Below are 17,421 nucleotides of genomic sequence, written 5' to 3' on the forward strand. Positions count from 1 at the left end.
CTCTATCTCTCTATCTATCCCTCTATCTCTCCATCTATCCCTCTCTCTATCTATCCCTTTATCTCTATCCCTCTCTCTATCTATCTCTCTATCCCTCTATCTATCCCTCTCTCTATCCCTCTATCTATCCCTCTCTATCCCTCTCTCTATCTATCTCTCTATCCCTCTATCTATCTCTCTATCCCTCTATCTATCTCTCTATCCCTCTATCTATCTCTCTATCCCTCTCTCTATCTATCCCTCTCTCTATCCCTCCCTCTCTCTCTCCCTCTATCTATCTATCTCTCTATCTATCCCTCTCTCTATCCCTCTCTCTATCCCTCTATCTATCTATCCCTCTCTCTATCCCTCTCTCTATCTCTCTATCTATCCCTCTCTCTATCCCTCTATCTCTCTATCCCTCTATCTATCTATCCCTCTATCTATCCCTCTCTCTATCTATCCCTCTATCTATCTATCCCTCTATCTATCTATCCCTCTATCTCTCTATCTATCCCTCTATCTCTCCCTCTCTCTATCTATCCCTTTATCTCTCTATCTATCCCTCTATCTATCCCTCTCTCTATCTATCCCTCTATCTATCTATCCCTCTCTCTATCCCTCTATCTATCTATCCCTCTATCTCTCCATCTATCCCTCTCTCTATCTATCCCTTTATCTATCTATCCCTCTATCTATCTATCCCTCTCTCTATCTATCCCTCTATCTCTCCATCTATCCCTCTCTCTATCCCTATATCTCTCTATCTATCTCTCTATCCCTCTATCTATCTCTCTATCTATCCCTCTATCCCTCTCTCTATCCCTCTATCTCTCTATCCCTCTATCTATCTATCCCTCTATCTATCTATCCCTCTATCTATCTATCCCTCTATCTATCCCTCTCTATCTATCCCTCCCTCTATCTCTCCCTCTATCTCTCTATCTATCTATCCCTCTATCTATCTATCACTCTATCCCTCTCTCTATCCCTCTATCTATCTATCCCTCTCTCTATCCCTCTATCTCTCTCTCTATCTATCCCTCTATCTATCCCTCTCTCTATCTATCCCTCCCTCTATCTCTCCCTCTATCTCTCTATCTATCTATCCCTCTATCTATCTCTCTATCTGAGAGATAGATAGAGGGATAGATAGATAGAGAGATAGAGGGAGAGATAGAGGGAGGGATAGAGGGATAGATAGAGAGAGGGATAGATAGAGGGATAGATAGAGAGAGGGATAGATAGAGAGATAGAGAGAGGGATAGATAGATAGAGGGATAGAGAGAGGGATAGAGTGATAGATAGATAGAGGGATAGATAGATAGAGAGATAGAGGGAGGGATAGATAGAGGGATAGAGAGATAGAGGGATAGAGAGAGGGATAGAGGGATAAATAGAGAGGGATAGATAGAGAGAGGGATAGATAGATAGAGGGATAGATAGAGAGATAAAGGGATAGATAGAGGGATAGATGGAGAGATAGAGGGATAGATAGAGAGATAGAGGGATAGATAAATAGAGGGATAGAGAGAGGGATAGATAGATAGAGGGATAGATAGAGAGAGGGATAGATAGAGAGAGGGATAGATAGAGAGAGGGATAGATAGAGGGATAGAGAGAAGGATAGATAGAGAGATAAAGGGATAGATAGATAGAGGGATAGAGAGAGGGATAGATAGATAGAGGGATAGATAGAGAGAGGGATAGATAGAGGGATAGAGAGAAGGATAGATAGAGAGATAAAGGGATAGATAGAGAGAGGGATAGATGGAGAGATAGAGGGATAGATAGAGAGATAGAGGGATAGAGAGAGGGATAGATAGATAGAGGGATAGATAGAGAGAGGGATAGATAGAGAGATAGATAGAGGGATAGAGAGAGGGATAGATAGATAGAGAGAGGGATAGATAGAGAGATAGAGGGATAGAGAGAGGGATAGAGAGAGGGATAGAGAGAGGGATAGATAGAGAGATAGATAGAGAGATAGAGGGAGAGAGAGAGGGAGGGATAGATAGAGAGAGGGATAGATAGAGAGAGGGATAGAGAGATAGATAGAGGGATAGAGAGAGGGATAGAGAGATAGAGAGAGGGATAGAGAGGGATAGATAGAGGGATAGAGAGAGGGATAGATAGAGGGATAGAGAGATAGATAGAGAGAGGGATAGATAGAGAGATAAAGGGATAGATAGAGAGAGGGATAGATGGAGAGATAGAGGGATAGATAGAGAGATAGAGGGATAGAGAGAGGGATAGATAGAGGGATAGATAGAGAGATAGAGGGATAGAGAGAGGGATAGAGAGAGAGATAGAGAGAGGGATAGAGAGAGGGATAGATAGAGAGATAGATAGAGAGATAGAGAGAGGGATAGATAGAGAGATAGAGGGATAGATAGATAGAGGGATAGATAGATAGAGAGGGATAGATAGATAGAGAGAGGGATAGATAGAGAGATAGAGGGATAGAGAGAGGGATAGAGAGAGGGATAGATAGAGGGATAGAGTGATAGATAGATAGATAGAGGGATAGATAGATAGAGAGATAGAGGGAGAGATAGAGGGAGGGATAGATAGAGAGAGGGATAGATAGATAGACGGATAGATAGATAGACGGATAGATAGATAGAGAGATAGATAGATAGAGGGATAGAGAGAGGGATAGAGGGATAGAGAGAGGGATAGAGAGATAGATAGAGGGATAGAGAGATAGAGGGATAGAGAGATAGATAGAGGGATAGAGAGGGATAGAGAGAGGGATAGATAGAGGGATAGATAGAGAGATAAAGGGATAGATAGAGAGAGGGATAGATGGAGAGATAGATAGAGAGAGGGATAGATAGAGATAGAGGGATAGAGAGAGGGATAGAGAGGGATAGATAGAGAGGGATAGATAGAGAGAGGGATAGAGAGATAGATAGAGGGATAGAGAGATAGATAGAGGGATAGAGAGATAGATAGAGAGAGGGATAGAGAGATAAAGGGATAGAGAGAGGGATAGATGGAGAGATAGAGGGATAGATAGATAGAGAGAGGGATAGATAGATAGAGGGATAGATAGAGAGAGGGATAGATAGAGATAGAGGGATAGAGAGAGGGATAGAGAGATAGATAGAGGGATAGAGAGAGGGATAGATAGAGAGAGGGATAGAGAGAGGGATAGATAGAGAGATAGATAGAGGGATAGAGAGAGGGATAGAGAGATAGAGGGGGATAGAGAGATAGAGAGAGGGATAGATAGAGAGATAGAGGGATAGATAGAGGGATAGAGAGAGGGATAGATAGAGGGATAGAGAGAGGGATAGATAGAGAGATAGATAGAGGGATAGATAGATAGAGAGATAGAGGGATAGATAGAGAGAGGGATAGAGAGATAGATAGATAGAGGGATAGAGAGAGGGATAGATAGAGAGAGGGATAGAGAGATAGATAGAGGGATAGAGAGATAGATAGAGGGATAGAGATAGATAGAGAGAGGGATAGAGAGGGATAGAGGGATAGATAGAGAGATAAAGGGATAGATAGATAGAGGGATAGATAGAGAGATAGAGGGATAGAGAGAGGGATAGAGAGATAGAGAGAGGGATAGAGAGAGGGATAGAGAGAGGGATAGATAGAGAGATAGATAGAGGGATAGATAGAGAGATAGAGAGAGGGATAGATAGAGAGATAGAGGGATAGAGAGATAAAGGGATAGATGGAGAGATAGAGGGATAGATAGAGAGATAGAGGGATAGATAGATAGAGGGATAGATAGAGAGAGGGATAGATAGAGAGAGGGATAGAGAGAGGGATAGATAGAGGGATAGATAGATAGAGGGATAGAGAGGGATAGATAGAGGGATAGATAGAGAGATAAAGGGATAGATAGAGGGATAGATGGAGAGATAGAGGGATAGATAGAGAGAGGGATAGATAGATAGAGGGATAGATAGAGAGATAAAGGGATAGATAGAGAGAGGGATAGATGGAGAGATAGAGGGATAGATAGAGAGATAGAGGGATAGAGAGAGGGATAGATAGAGAGATAGAGGAATAGAGAGAGGGATAGAGGGATAGATAGAGATAAAGGGATAGATAGAGAGAGGGATAGATGGAGGGATAGATAGAGATAGAGGGATAGATAGATAGAGGGATAGATAGATAGAGGGATAGATAGATAGAGGGATAGATAGAGGGGATAGAGAGAGGGATAGAGGGATAGAGAGAGGGATAGAGAGAGGGATAGATAGAGAGATAGATAGAGGGATAGAGAGAGGGATAGAGAGATAGATAGAGGGATAGAGAGGGATAGATAGAGGGATAGAGAGATAGATAGAGAGAGGGATAGATAGAGAGATAAAGGGATAGATAGAGAGAGGGATAGATGGAGAGATAGAGGGATAGATAGAGAGATAGAGGGATAGAGAGAGGGATAGAGGGATAGATAGAGAGATAGAGGGATAGAGAGAGGGATAGAGAGAGAGATAGAGAGAGGGATAGAGAGAGGGATAGATAGAGAGATAGATATAGAGAGAGGGATAGATAGAGAGATAGAGGGATAGATAGATAGAGGGATAGATAGATAGAGAGGGATAGATAGATAGAGAGAGGGATAGATAGAGGGATAGATAGAGAGAGGGATAGATAGAGGGATAGAGAGAGGGATAGATAGATAGAGGGATAGAGTGATAGATAGATAGAGGGATAGATAGATAGAGAGATAGAGGGAGAGATAGAGGGAGGGATAGATAGAGGGATAGATAGATAGACGGATAGATAGATAGAGAGATAGATAGATAGAGGGATAGAGAGAGGGATAGAGGGATAGATAGAGGGATAGAGAGAGGGATAGAGAGATAGATAGAAGGATAGAGGGATAGAGAGATAGATAGAGAGAGGGATAGAGAGGGATAGAGAGAGGGATAGATAGAGAGATAAAGGGATAGATAGAGAGAGGGATAGATGGAGAGATAGAGGGATAGATAGATAGAGAGAGGGATAGATAGAGGGATAGATAGAGAGAGGGATAGATAGAGATAGAGGGATAGAGATAGAGGGATAGAGAGAGGGATAGAGAGAGGGATAGATAGAGAGGGATAGATAGAGAGAGGGATAGAGAGATAGATAGAGGGATAGAGAGAGGGATAGAGAGGGATAGAGAGAGGGATAGATAGAGAGATAAAGGGATAGATGGAGAGATAGAGGGATAGATAGATAGAGAGAGGGATAGATAGATAGAGGGATAGATAGAGAGAGGGATAGATAGAGATAGAGGGATAGAGAGAGGGATAGAGAGATAGATAGAGGGATAGAGAGAGGGATAGATAGAGGGATAGAGAGAGGGATAGATAGAGGGATAGACAGAGGGATAGAGAGATAGAGAGGGGGATAGAGAGATAGAGAGAGGGATAGATAGAGAGATAGAGGGATAGATAGAGGGATAGAGAGAGGGATAGATAGAGAGATAGATAGAGGGATAGATAGATAGAGAGATAGAGGGATAGATAGAGGGATAGAGAGATAGATAGAGGGATAGAGAGAGGGATAGATAGAGAGAGGGATAGAGAGATAGATAGAGGGATAGAGAGATAGATAGAGGGATAGAGATAGATAGAGAGAGGGATAGAGAGGGATAGATAGAGGGATAGAGAGAGGGATAGATAGAGAGATAAAGGGATAGATAGATAGAGGGATAGATAGAGAGATAGAGGGATAGAGAGAGGGATAGAGAGATAGAGAGAGGGATAGAGAGAGGGATAGATAGAGAGATAGATAGAGGGATAGATAGAGAGAGGGATAGATAGAGAGATAGATAGAGAGATAGAGGGATAGATAGATAGAGGGATAGATGGAGAGATAGAGGGATAGATAGAGAGATAGAGGGATAGATAGATAGAGGGATAGATAGAGGGATAGAGAGAGGGATAGATAGATAGAGAGAGGGATAGATAGAGGGATAGAGAGGGATAGATAGAGGGATAGATAGAGAGATAAAGGGATAGATAGAGGGATAGATAGATAGAGGGATAGAGAGATAAAGGGATAGATAGAGAGAGGGATAGATGGAGAGATAGAGGGATAGATAGAGAGATAGAGGGATAGATAGAGAGAGGGATAGAGAGAGGGATAGATAGATAGAGAGAGGGATAGATAGAGGGATAGAGAGGGATAGAGAGAGGGATAGATAGAGAGATAAAGGGATAGATAGAGGGATAGATAGATAGAGGGATAGATAGAGAGATAAAGGGATAGATAGAGAGAGGGATAGATGGAGAGATAGAGGGATAGATAGAGAGATAGAGGGATAGAGAGAGGGATAGATAGAGAGATAGAGAGAGGGATAGAGGGATAGAGAGAGGGATAGATAGAGAGATAAAGGGATAGATAGAGGGATAGATGGAGAGATAGAGGGATAGATAGAGAGATAGAGGGATAGATAGATAGAGGGATAGATAGATAGAGGGATAGATAGATAGAGGGATAGATAGAGAGAGGGGATAGAGAGAGGGATAGAGGGATAGAGAGAGGGATAGATAGAGAGAGGGATAGATAGAGAGATAGATAGAGGGATAGAGAGAGGGATAGATAGAGGGATAGAGGGATAGAGAGATAGAGAGAGGGATAGATAGAGAGATAGAGGGATAGATAGAGGGATAGATAGAGGGATAGAGAGAGGGATAGAGAGAGAGATAGAGGGATAGATAGATAGAGAGATAGAGGGAGAGATAGAGGGAGGGATAGATAGAGAGAGGGATAGATAGAGGGAGGGATAGAGAGAGGGATAGAGAGATAGATAGATAGAGGGATAGAGAGAGGGATAGATACAGAGAGGGATAGAGAGATAGATAGAGAGAGGGATAGAGAGAGGGATAGATAGAGAGATAAAGGGATAGATAGAGAGAGGGATAGATGGAGAGATAGAGGGATAGATAGAGAGATAGAGGGATAGATAGAGAGAGGGATAGATAGATAGAGGGATAGATAGAGAGAGGAATAGATAGAGATAGAGGGATAGAGAGAGGGATAGAGAGATAGATAGAGGGATAGATAGAGAGAGGGATAGAGAGAGGGATAGATAGAGAGATAGATAGAGGGATAGAGAGAGGGATAGAGAGATAGAGAGGGGGATAGATAGAGAGATAGAGAGAGGGATAGATAGAGAGATAGAGGGATAGAGAGAGGGATAGATAGATAGAGGGATAGAGAGAGGGATAGAGAGATAGATAGATAGAGAGATAGAGGGAGAGATAGAGGGAGGGATAGATAGAGAGAGGGATAGATAGAGAGAGGGATAGAGAGATAGATAGATAGAGGGATAGAGAGAGGGATAGAGATAGGGATAGAGAGATAGAGGGATAGAGAGATAGATAGAGGGATAGATAGATAGAGAGAGGATAGAGAGGGATAGAGAGAGGGATAGAGAGAGGGATAGATAGAGAGATAAAGGGATAGATAGATAGAGGGATAGATAGAGAGATAGAGGGATAGATAGAGAGATAGAGGGATAGAGAGAGAGATAGAGAGAGGGATAGAGAGAGGGATAGATAGAGAGATAGATAGAGGGATAGATAGAGAGATAGAGAGAGGGATAGATAGAGAGATAGAGGGATAGAGAGAGGGATAGAGAGATAAAGGGATAGATAGAGAGATAAAGGGATAGATAGAGAGAGGGATAGATAGAGAGGGATAGATAGAGAGGGATAGATAGAGAGGGATAGATAGAGAGAGGGATAGATAGAGAGAGGGATAGATAGAGGGATAGAGAGATAAAGGGATAGATAGAGAGAGGGATAGATGGAGAGATAGAGGGATAGATAGATAGAGAGAGGGATAGATAGATAGAGGGATAGAGAGAGATAAAGGGATAGATAGAGAGAGGGATAGATGGAGAGATAGAGGGATAGATAGAGAGATAGAGGGATAGATAGAGGGATAGAGAGAGGGATAGATAGATAGAGGGATAGATAGAGGGATAGATAGAGAGAGGGATAGATAGAGAGATAGAGGGATAGATAGAGAGATAAAGGGATAGATAGAGAGAGGGATAGATGGAGAGATAGAGGGATAGATGGAGAGATAGAGGGATAGATAGAGAGATAGAGGGATAGATAGATAGAGGGATAGAGAGGGATAGATAGAGGGATAGAGGGATAGATAGAGAGAGGGGATAGAGAGAGGGATAGAGAGAGGGATAGATAGAGGGATAGAGAGAGGGATAGATAGAGAGATAGATAGAGGGATAGATAGAGAGAGGGATAGATAGAGGGATAGAGAGATAGAGAGAGGGATAGATAGATAGAGGGATAGAGAGAGGGATAGATAGATAGAGGGATAGAGAGAGGGATAGATAGAGATAGATAGAGGGATAGATAGATAGAGAGATAGAGGGAGGGATAGATAGAGAGAGGGATAGATAGAGGGAGGGATAGATAGAGGGATAGAGAGATAGATAGATAGAGGGATAGAGAGAGGGATAGATAGAGGGATAGAGAGATAGATAGAGGGATAGAGAGATAGATAGAGAGAGGGATAGAGAGGGATAGATAGAGAGATAAAGGGATAGATAGAGAGAGGGAGAGATAGAGGGATAGATAGAGAGATAGAGAGAGGGATAGATAGATAGAGGGATAGAGAGAGGGATAGAGAGAGAGATAGAGAGAGGGATAGAGAGAGGGATAGATAGAGAGATAGAGGGATAGATAGATAGAGGGATAGATAGATAGAGAGGGATAGATAGATAGAGAGAGGGATAGATAGAGGGATAGATAGAGAGAGGGATAGATAGAGGGATAGAGAGAGGGATAGATAGAGAGATAAAGGGATAGATAGAGAGAGGGATAGATGGAGAGATAGAGGGATAGATAGAGAGATAGAGGGATAGAGAGAGGGATAGATAGAGAGATAGAGGGATAGAGAGAGGGATAGAGGGATAGAGAGAGGGATAGATAGAGAGATAAAGGGATAGATAGAGAGAGGGATAGATGGAGAGATAGAGGGATAGATAGAGGGATAGATAGATAGAGGGATAGATAGATAGAGAGAGGGATAGATAGAGAGAGGGATAGATAGAGAGAGGGGTAGATAGAGGGATAGATAGAGAGAGAGATAGATAGAGGGATAGATAGAGAGAGGGATAGATAGAGGGATAGAGAGATAGATAGAGAGATAGAGGGATAGATAGAGAGAGGATAGAGGGATAGATAGAGGGATAGATAGAGAGAGGGATAGATAGATAGAGGATAGATAGATAGAGAGATAGAGGGAGAGATAGAGGGAGGGATAGATAGAGAGAGGGATAGATAGAGAGATAGAGAGAGGGATAGAGAGAGGGATAGATAGAGGGATAGATAGAGAGAGGGATAGATAGAGAGATAGATAGAGGGATAGATAGAGAGATAGATAGAGGGATAGATAGAGAGATAGAGAGATAGAGAGGGATAGATAGAGAGATAAAGGGATAGATAGAGAGAGGGACAGATGGAGAGATAGAGGGATAGATAGAGAGATAGAGGGATAGATAGATAGAGGGATAGATAGATAGAGAGAGGGATAGATAGAGAGAGGGGTAGATAGAGGGATAGATAGAGAGAGGGATAGATAGAGAGATAGAGAGAGGGATAGATAGAGAGAGGGATAGATAGAGGGATAGAGAGATAGATAGAGAGAGGGATAGATAGAGAGATAGAGGGATAGATAGAGGGATAGAGAGAGGGATAGATAGAGAGAGGGATAGAGGGATAGATAGAGGGATAGATAGAGGGATAGATAGATAGAGAGATAGAGGGAGAGATAGAGGAGAGGGAGGGATAGATAGAGAGAGGGATAGATAGAGAGAGGGATAGATAGAGAGATAGAGAGAGGGATAGATAGAGGGATAGAGAGAGAGAGGGATAGATAGAGGGATAGGGATAGATAGAGAGATAGAGGGATAGAGAGAGGGATAGATAGAGAGATAGAGGGATAGATAGAGAGATAGAGGGATAGATAGATAGAGAGAGAGATAGATAGAGGGATAGATAGATAGAGGGAGAGAGGGATAGATAGATACAGATAGAGAGATAGAGATATATAGATAGAGAAATAGAGAGAGAGATACAGAGATATATATATACATACATACAAGTACATGTGCTGGTAGTATTGCCCATTCTGTGGGTGTAGTGGTCGCTATTCCCATCCCATTGGGGGTTGTGGAAGCAATAACCATCCTGTGATGTATTTGGTTTCCATACCCGGTAGTATGGTCGGGTTAGTTATCGACGCACAATTCAAAATTCGGGGTTCCAATCATTGCCGAGACAAAAATGGTCCGGGACATTTCCTTTCAGCTAATGCACCTGTTCACATACAAGAGAGAAGGCAGCATCGAATACAGTGTCATGAAAGAGGAGAGCTCGAGGGAGAGGCAGAGTGGAGAGGTCAGAGAGAGTAGCACAAAGGGTGAACACCCATGGAATACTGCCACCTAGGGAAGGAGAGGGGACGGTGAAAAGAGAACAATTTAACAAGGATGGGGAAATGGCAGGTTGTTGACCATAACAATTACCATGTGTAATCTAAATAAACAGACGACAAGCAGAGAGAAACATCAAGATGGGAAAGGGTGCAAGTGCAGGAGTCCACATGAGTACGTTCACCAGAATTCAGAAGACACGGTGAGATAAGGTAAGGTGATTATCAAAAGGAGGCACCAAACCGGGAAGGCTATGTAGCACCATCAAAGTGCAAAATAATCAGAGGGAGCTAAATATCACCAAAGAATGCCAATACGAGAACACAAATACATAAGGCGAACGAAATCAAAAGTATCAGATTCACTATTGAAGAGACGGCGAGAAAGAGAGGACAAATGGTTCCAGAAGATAGCCCCGGGTGTTTGTCAGAACATCGCCCCAGAGGATATGCCAACAGTTAAAATCAACCAACACAGGCACAGGCAACGAGTCCAGCAGGTGTTTAAGATCAGGAAGACAAAGTGGAACATTTGTGGGGAGATAAATGGAGCAGACTGAATACCATTTACTCACAAAGACACAGGCTGCAGAACACTGAATGTGCGACTGAAAAAAGGTCGGAGACAAAGGAAATATCAGTACAAATCAAGAAAGAATGAGAGTTATGGGCCCCAGCAAAAGCTGGAAGAGGGGAGAGAGAAAAATAAATAACCACTGTGCAATACACCTGTGCAGCCAGTTTCAAATCCAAAAGAATTCAGCAAATTCATTTTTAATAAATGAATTCCCTGGGAAGCAATAATCAAAGACCTTACAGAAACATACTAGAAAAGACAGCTAGATAATGCAAACTTAAACCAGTGCTTTGAGAAAACAGGCACAGCAGCACTGGAAATATGTGCATGTCACATACCACTAAGGAGAAAGAGAATAAGATGCAAACTGGAACAAGGAAATGCATTACCTCCATAGGCAACAAAAACAATTCGCAGAACATCTCAAATGCATTCTTTCTACATTGCCTTCTTTGTCATTCTTGGGATCAATAGAATTGATCTAACATTGCAAGTCGTATCAAATCCAGAAGAAGCAAAGACAGCAGAATGCCATAAGTAGAGAGGAATCCACAATATTTTTTTCTCCTATGCAAAATCTACACCATGTACTCGGCCCTTGCACAAAGACGATAGTATTTCAATAAATTTTTAATCTGTGAAAGTTCCAACATACAATACAATTCTGTTTTCAGTGACCCCCCCTGAATACATTGGATGATTGATCATCAAACAAATTCTTCACGAATGTGACACCACCATTCAACTAAATGTCAGATGTCACCCTACTAGACATTGATACAGTCTGGGCCTGGAGGAGAGTACATGCCCATGCACCAAGCCCAGACTCCTGGAATTAAATATATTTATCAAGAATCTCAGAAAACCACTATGGCAGGCCCAAAACATCTTGTGAAGATGGAACATTGACACTGGTGTTATCCCTGACATACAGATAATAGTGGAGATCATTCAGTGTAAGGTGCACCACTTGAATATTCAACACATCCGGGTAAATAAAATGCTAATACATTCAAAACTCTCATGTTAATTAACGATAAAGGGAGAAGGGCTATGTACAGGTAAAGAGTTAATTCACAAAAATAGATAAAATTACCTATTGGCAAGAGGTTAAGTATTGTATCTTACTGGAAATACATTGGCTATTAACACAATTCATCTGCAGACAAAATTAGTACTTTCCTAAAACAAATAACATTCCAAGCCTAATCTAGCAGCTAGGATTATGTTCCCTCCCTGGCCTGATAGGCTTACAACCCCTCAAGGTCTCTTCAAGTACCTCTGGCAAGCCACCAGCTTCCTATCTCCATCGACGCCAGTAGAAATAGGGTGGCCCTCAGGTAAATTCAGGTCTAAATAGGAGACACTTACAACCTGTTTAGCATTAGTATGAGACCTAATGATGCAACGAGACTTATTTACTTCTCTTGATACAAAACAGTAATGCTTTTCCAGCAAGTTGCCTTAACTCTGCAATGATCTTTCTCACAACTACAATAACATCACGATCTACTAAACTGACAATGTTCAATGATTTTTAAATTAATAACAAGAAAAATACTGTTACATTACCAAAAACAAATTCAGCATTGAATCATTTTATTATTCATTAACAAATACCAACCAACAATCACACAAATTAGAGCATCAACTGTAACGCTTTACTCAGCTAACTGTAAATCAAAATTTCCAGTAGGAATACAATTACTTGCTCTTTAAGTCAACTTGTGTAAACCATTTACAAGTAAAATAAAAAAATAAACTCTAAATAGACTTTATGCTGTTCCTGTGCACATTTCAACATAAAACAAATGCATAAGTCAAAATTACTTGTAAACACTACAATATTTTCTGCAACTATTTCCATTGCCTATTGTTCATTAATACAAATTACATCTGCAAGTTGAAAATATATGCAACTATTTTTAAAACACAAAAATAATAACCTTAGCATGTATGACAAACAAAAAGCCTAAAATCCAGATAATTCATCTAACTCATAATAAAAAAAAGGAATATATTACACTTATTATATTACACAAACAAAATTATACCTTAACACTTAAATGAAAGTGTCAAATACTTGTACAAACATTTTTAATATTGATTAAAAAAAAGGTCAACTTAAGAGAACTTGATTACATTAACCAAACCTTATGATGTAGATTCTTAATAACTGCAGTAACAAAGTTCTCTATATGGAAGACTTCGGTCCAAAATTATTCTTGGTTAGTCATTAAGAAAACTAAAAGCACAACTTCACAGAACACAAGTTTTGTTCCAATGTAAATGACTGGTATTTCAGGAAGCCGACATCATTTCCTTGTCTATAGTGAAGCATTGAACAAAACAACGTGAACAATTTATGAGATAACTTAAAAATAGCTTGGATGAGAAATTAGGGATTGTACATATCAATGGTCCAAGCAAGTTCCAGAATGCTGCAGTTATTTACAATCATGAATGTTTCACTATTTGTCTATAACAATCATGATCACCCATCCACAACATATAATGAACCAATAATATCACTTGTCACATACCCTAAGTGAACACTATCTGGAAGACCTGATTATAACTGCAGCATCCAATTATGAACTTTACAGCTGTAATTATTCATCCTAACTTTCAATGTTCAGACTTTGCAAACTGAACAACACACAAGATTATTTAAACCAAGTGCTACAAGCACTTCTCTGCAGAATTCTGTAAAGCATTTAACACACTAAAGATAGCTTTGAAAATGCTCCACCGGAAAGGCACAACAAGAACTCCAAATTTTTGGATAAAATGGATACTGACTGTCACAGGAATGAAATTTACAAGTAGAACCGCAATTGTCTATTGCTAAAGGAAAAGCTATGATAAAAATATGATTGCTCTCTTGTCATCACTACAATATCAACTCTTCCAGTTACTCAACAGCTCAATAGTATTACGTACTTCTGCGTGTTAAATTCCCATCGTCTAGGATGTGAAATCTGTAGTTAGGCTCATCGAGGTCGTCCTACGCCAATTATTAACCTTTCCCTCAGGGTGTAACCCAACAACAGTTGCCTAACTCCCCAGTCCCTATTTTACTGTTTGGTGAAAAGTTATAAAGTGAAAGAGAACATGTCCAACTATTTCTATTCCGCACAGGGAATGAACCTAGGCCCTCCCTCATTTGAGTGTCAAAAATGTAGAGCACCGTGCTTCAGCTTTTAACCCAACTTCAATGTATGTTACTATAGGGTGCATTCATGCACATGTCTGTGTGTAAATTGTCAAACATGTAAAATTTGAAATAATTAGGACAAAGCCAATTTGATATCTGGTGTAAATGCATAAGCACTTATGTGATATCACATTTAACAGTGTTAGGGGATTAAGGCATACACAAATGCTTCGCATATTTTCTGTCAAAATATAGAAGAGTATAGTTAACACTTCAGTGCAAATGTTCCGACAATGCTAAAACACAGCATCTCATCTTGGATTTTACAATTATCACTTCCTTAACCATTCTTTTTGCACAGTGATGATGATAATTTTGAAATACATGAACACAGTGTGAGTACAGCTTATCAGGAGACTAACCAGAGATCAACTTGGTGAACCACCCACCCAATCACTCTAAATAATAATTGCTATGTTCGTGATTACTTTTATGTGTCAAATTATCTAACAGATAAATATGAACGTTATATTTATTTACTTTTTGCAGCTATGTAGACCAATTATTTTCATACTTTCATTTTTGTAATGTTGAAATATTTATAAACATTCGTGTATTCAGCACTCGGGCGCTAAGCCCCCAAATCATCTCAAGATAACCTCAAGATATAAGGAAAGCCCTCTATTCATCTAGCAATACATTGGTACCTGCCAGTTATTCAACTGTTATGGGTTGTATCCTGGGGCATGAAAAATGTTGGCTAGGGTGGGGGCCTGGGTAAGTCTAGTAGGCTTCCTAACCCAAACACTGCCAAACCAATTCCAGTATTATATATTATTATATGTAGCAATTTACAGAAAGCCTTGTACACCAGGTCACAAAGTAATAGGACGACTGGTGTTGTGTGGATGGTAGAACCACATAATGGCAGTGATAATTTTAATATTTAATACCTAAAACATTACAAACGGGGAAACAATATAGTTTATCAAGGCTGATGCATTTCCCTATGCTAGTAGCAAAAGGGGTGATAACAACATATATATATGTAGTGAATGTTTTGATGACCAAACCACACGTCACAAAATGGAGAAATGACCATGATTGGATCCGTCCTGGATCATTAATGGTCCACGACGGACCAAAATGTCGCCGTTTCTCCATTTTTTTGATGTGTGGTTTCATTATCATCTCTTCAGCCATATTATTGTGACTCATCAATTATGTAGTGAATGTTACTGCAAAGAAAACAGAACTACACCATGGATAGGGTAGTCTAAGTTACATTCTGTAACACAATGAATGCCTTGCAACTTTCCTGGAATCTCTGTCATTTACCATATGCTGTATACATGTAAATGACTTAGACACGAGTGAATTAATGGTCCATTTACCATACTAGTAAATTACCAGACGATAGTAGGGGCAGAAAATAAATCCAGATGAAGACTCAACATTTGAACAGAATGATTTCAGACAAAACTAGATGAATTGGCAGATACAGTTTAATGCTGATATATGTAAACTTCTGAGCCAAAAATCAATTATAATAGTTACCAGATATCAGTTGAATAACGGTGAAATTCTAAAATCTTAATGTAAACAAATCTGGTCGTCATGAATGTTACGGATCTCAAGTCAAAAAACAATATTAATGTATAAATGTTCAAAATAAAGCAAATAGGATATTATGATTCATATCTAGGAATGTTAGCGCAAGACGTGTACTGGAAATGTTATTCTTCAACATAATCATTCTCTTATTTGGCCCAATTTAGATTATTTAACTCCCTTTTGGACACTACTACAGAATAAGCAAATTACCTTGAACACAAGCACGAAAGGTTTGACAAACTTCACCCCAGGAATTATGAACCATCCTTATGAAGAGATATTAAAAAAACTATATTTATGTTCTGTAGAAAGGCAAAGGGCAACAGAACATGATTTAAGTACCTTTTACTAAACAAATGGATGAAATACGCTAACAATAGGGTAATATATATATATTTATATGAATATATATCAATAATGGGTACAAACTGGTAAGTTTAAATTCATATATGAACTGGGTTTAATACTGGTGTCGAGAAGGTGTTGTCAACTTACGGAACAGGTTGATGGATGATGTAATACATATAGGATCGCTAGATACACAAGAGCCAATGTCAATTGCAATCAACAGGAGCTGCCTCGCATGCAAAAACAGACCACCTGCACTTTCTCATGTTAGCTGTGACAGAAGACACAATGTTTAGTAATACAATAGTGTTTGTGCTGTAAAAATATAAACATACATACACATCTATTCAGACTGCATTAATATTTTGTTTTAATAAACTTGTAAGACTTATACTTACTTGTGTAATGTCCAAATAATATAATATGATCCCCAATACTAAACATTCATTATTGGCCTTTGCTGAGCCTGATATTGTGTGTTGGAGAGGTACCTACTTCAATATATATATATATATATATATATATATATATATATATGATTTCCATAATCCATAAAAGGATACAAATACTTGTAAGACATATTGTTACTCACAATATTAAGAATACTCTGCAATGCTTTCGCAAGTACAGTATGTCAACCAATTCAAAAATAAAGTTGGATTAAGCCGATTCTTCTCATGCAGGAGCTATTAACCGGGAGGAATTTAACACACATGGTGCAATGCACCAACTTTAACAGAAAACAAAGTTTAAAATCACCATGAAAGGATAATAATGTACAGGACAAATACTGAAGCCATACAATGGGACTGAGCCCACATCCATGATCTTCTCACGATGCGGGGTCGATCCCCTCAATATTTTCTCATAGATATATCATGTGAATGTGATTTAAATGTACATAACAATTTTCAGTACCTGTAGTGTTAAAGTGGATAACAGATGTCACACACGTCTCACATAAGCTGCGTGATAGGTCTAGCATACTAACATGTTGCAACAATTGTGTGTGTACCTGTATTCAATGTTTAGTGAAGGGGCTAGGTAATGAGGATATATATTGACTACTCTTGTTATTACTGTTCTGTAACATGCAGAAAAATGCAAAGTGTCCAATGGCTTTGCACTGAAACTTTGCACAGTTTATCATATGGAAAAATTAATTAGATACGAGAGCGAATGACAACATTGATAAGCTTACCAATAACAAATTCAGGTAACTCGGAAACGTGACAGGAACCATCAGAAATTAAAGGGCTAACTCAGGAAGGCTATTTACCACACCTCACCGGAAGGCCTTAATCGACATTCAAAA

Source organism: Procambarus clarkii, chromosome 90, assembly GCF_040958095.1.
Source record: "Procambarus clarkii isolate CNS0578487 chromosome 90, FALCON_Pclarkii_2.0, whole genome shotgun sequence".
NCBI classification, from domain to species: domain Eukaryota; kingdom Metazoa; phylum Arthropoda; class Malacostraca; order Decapoda; family Cambaridae; genus Procambarus; species Procambarus clarkii.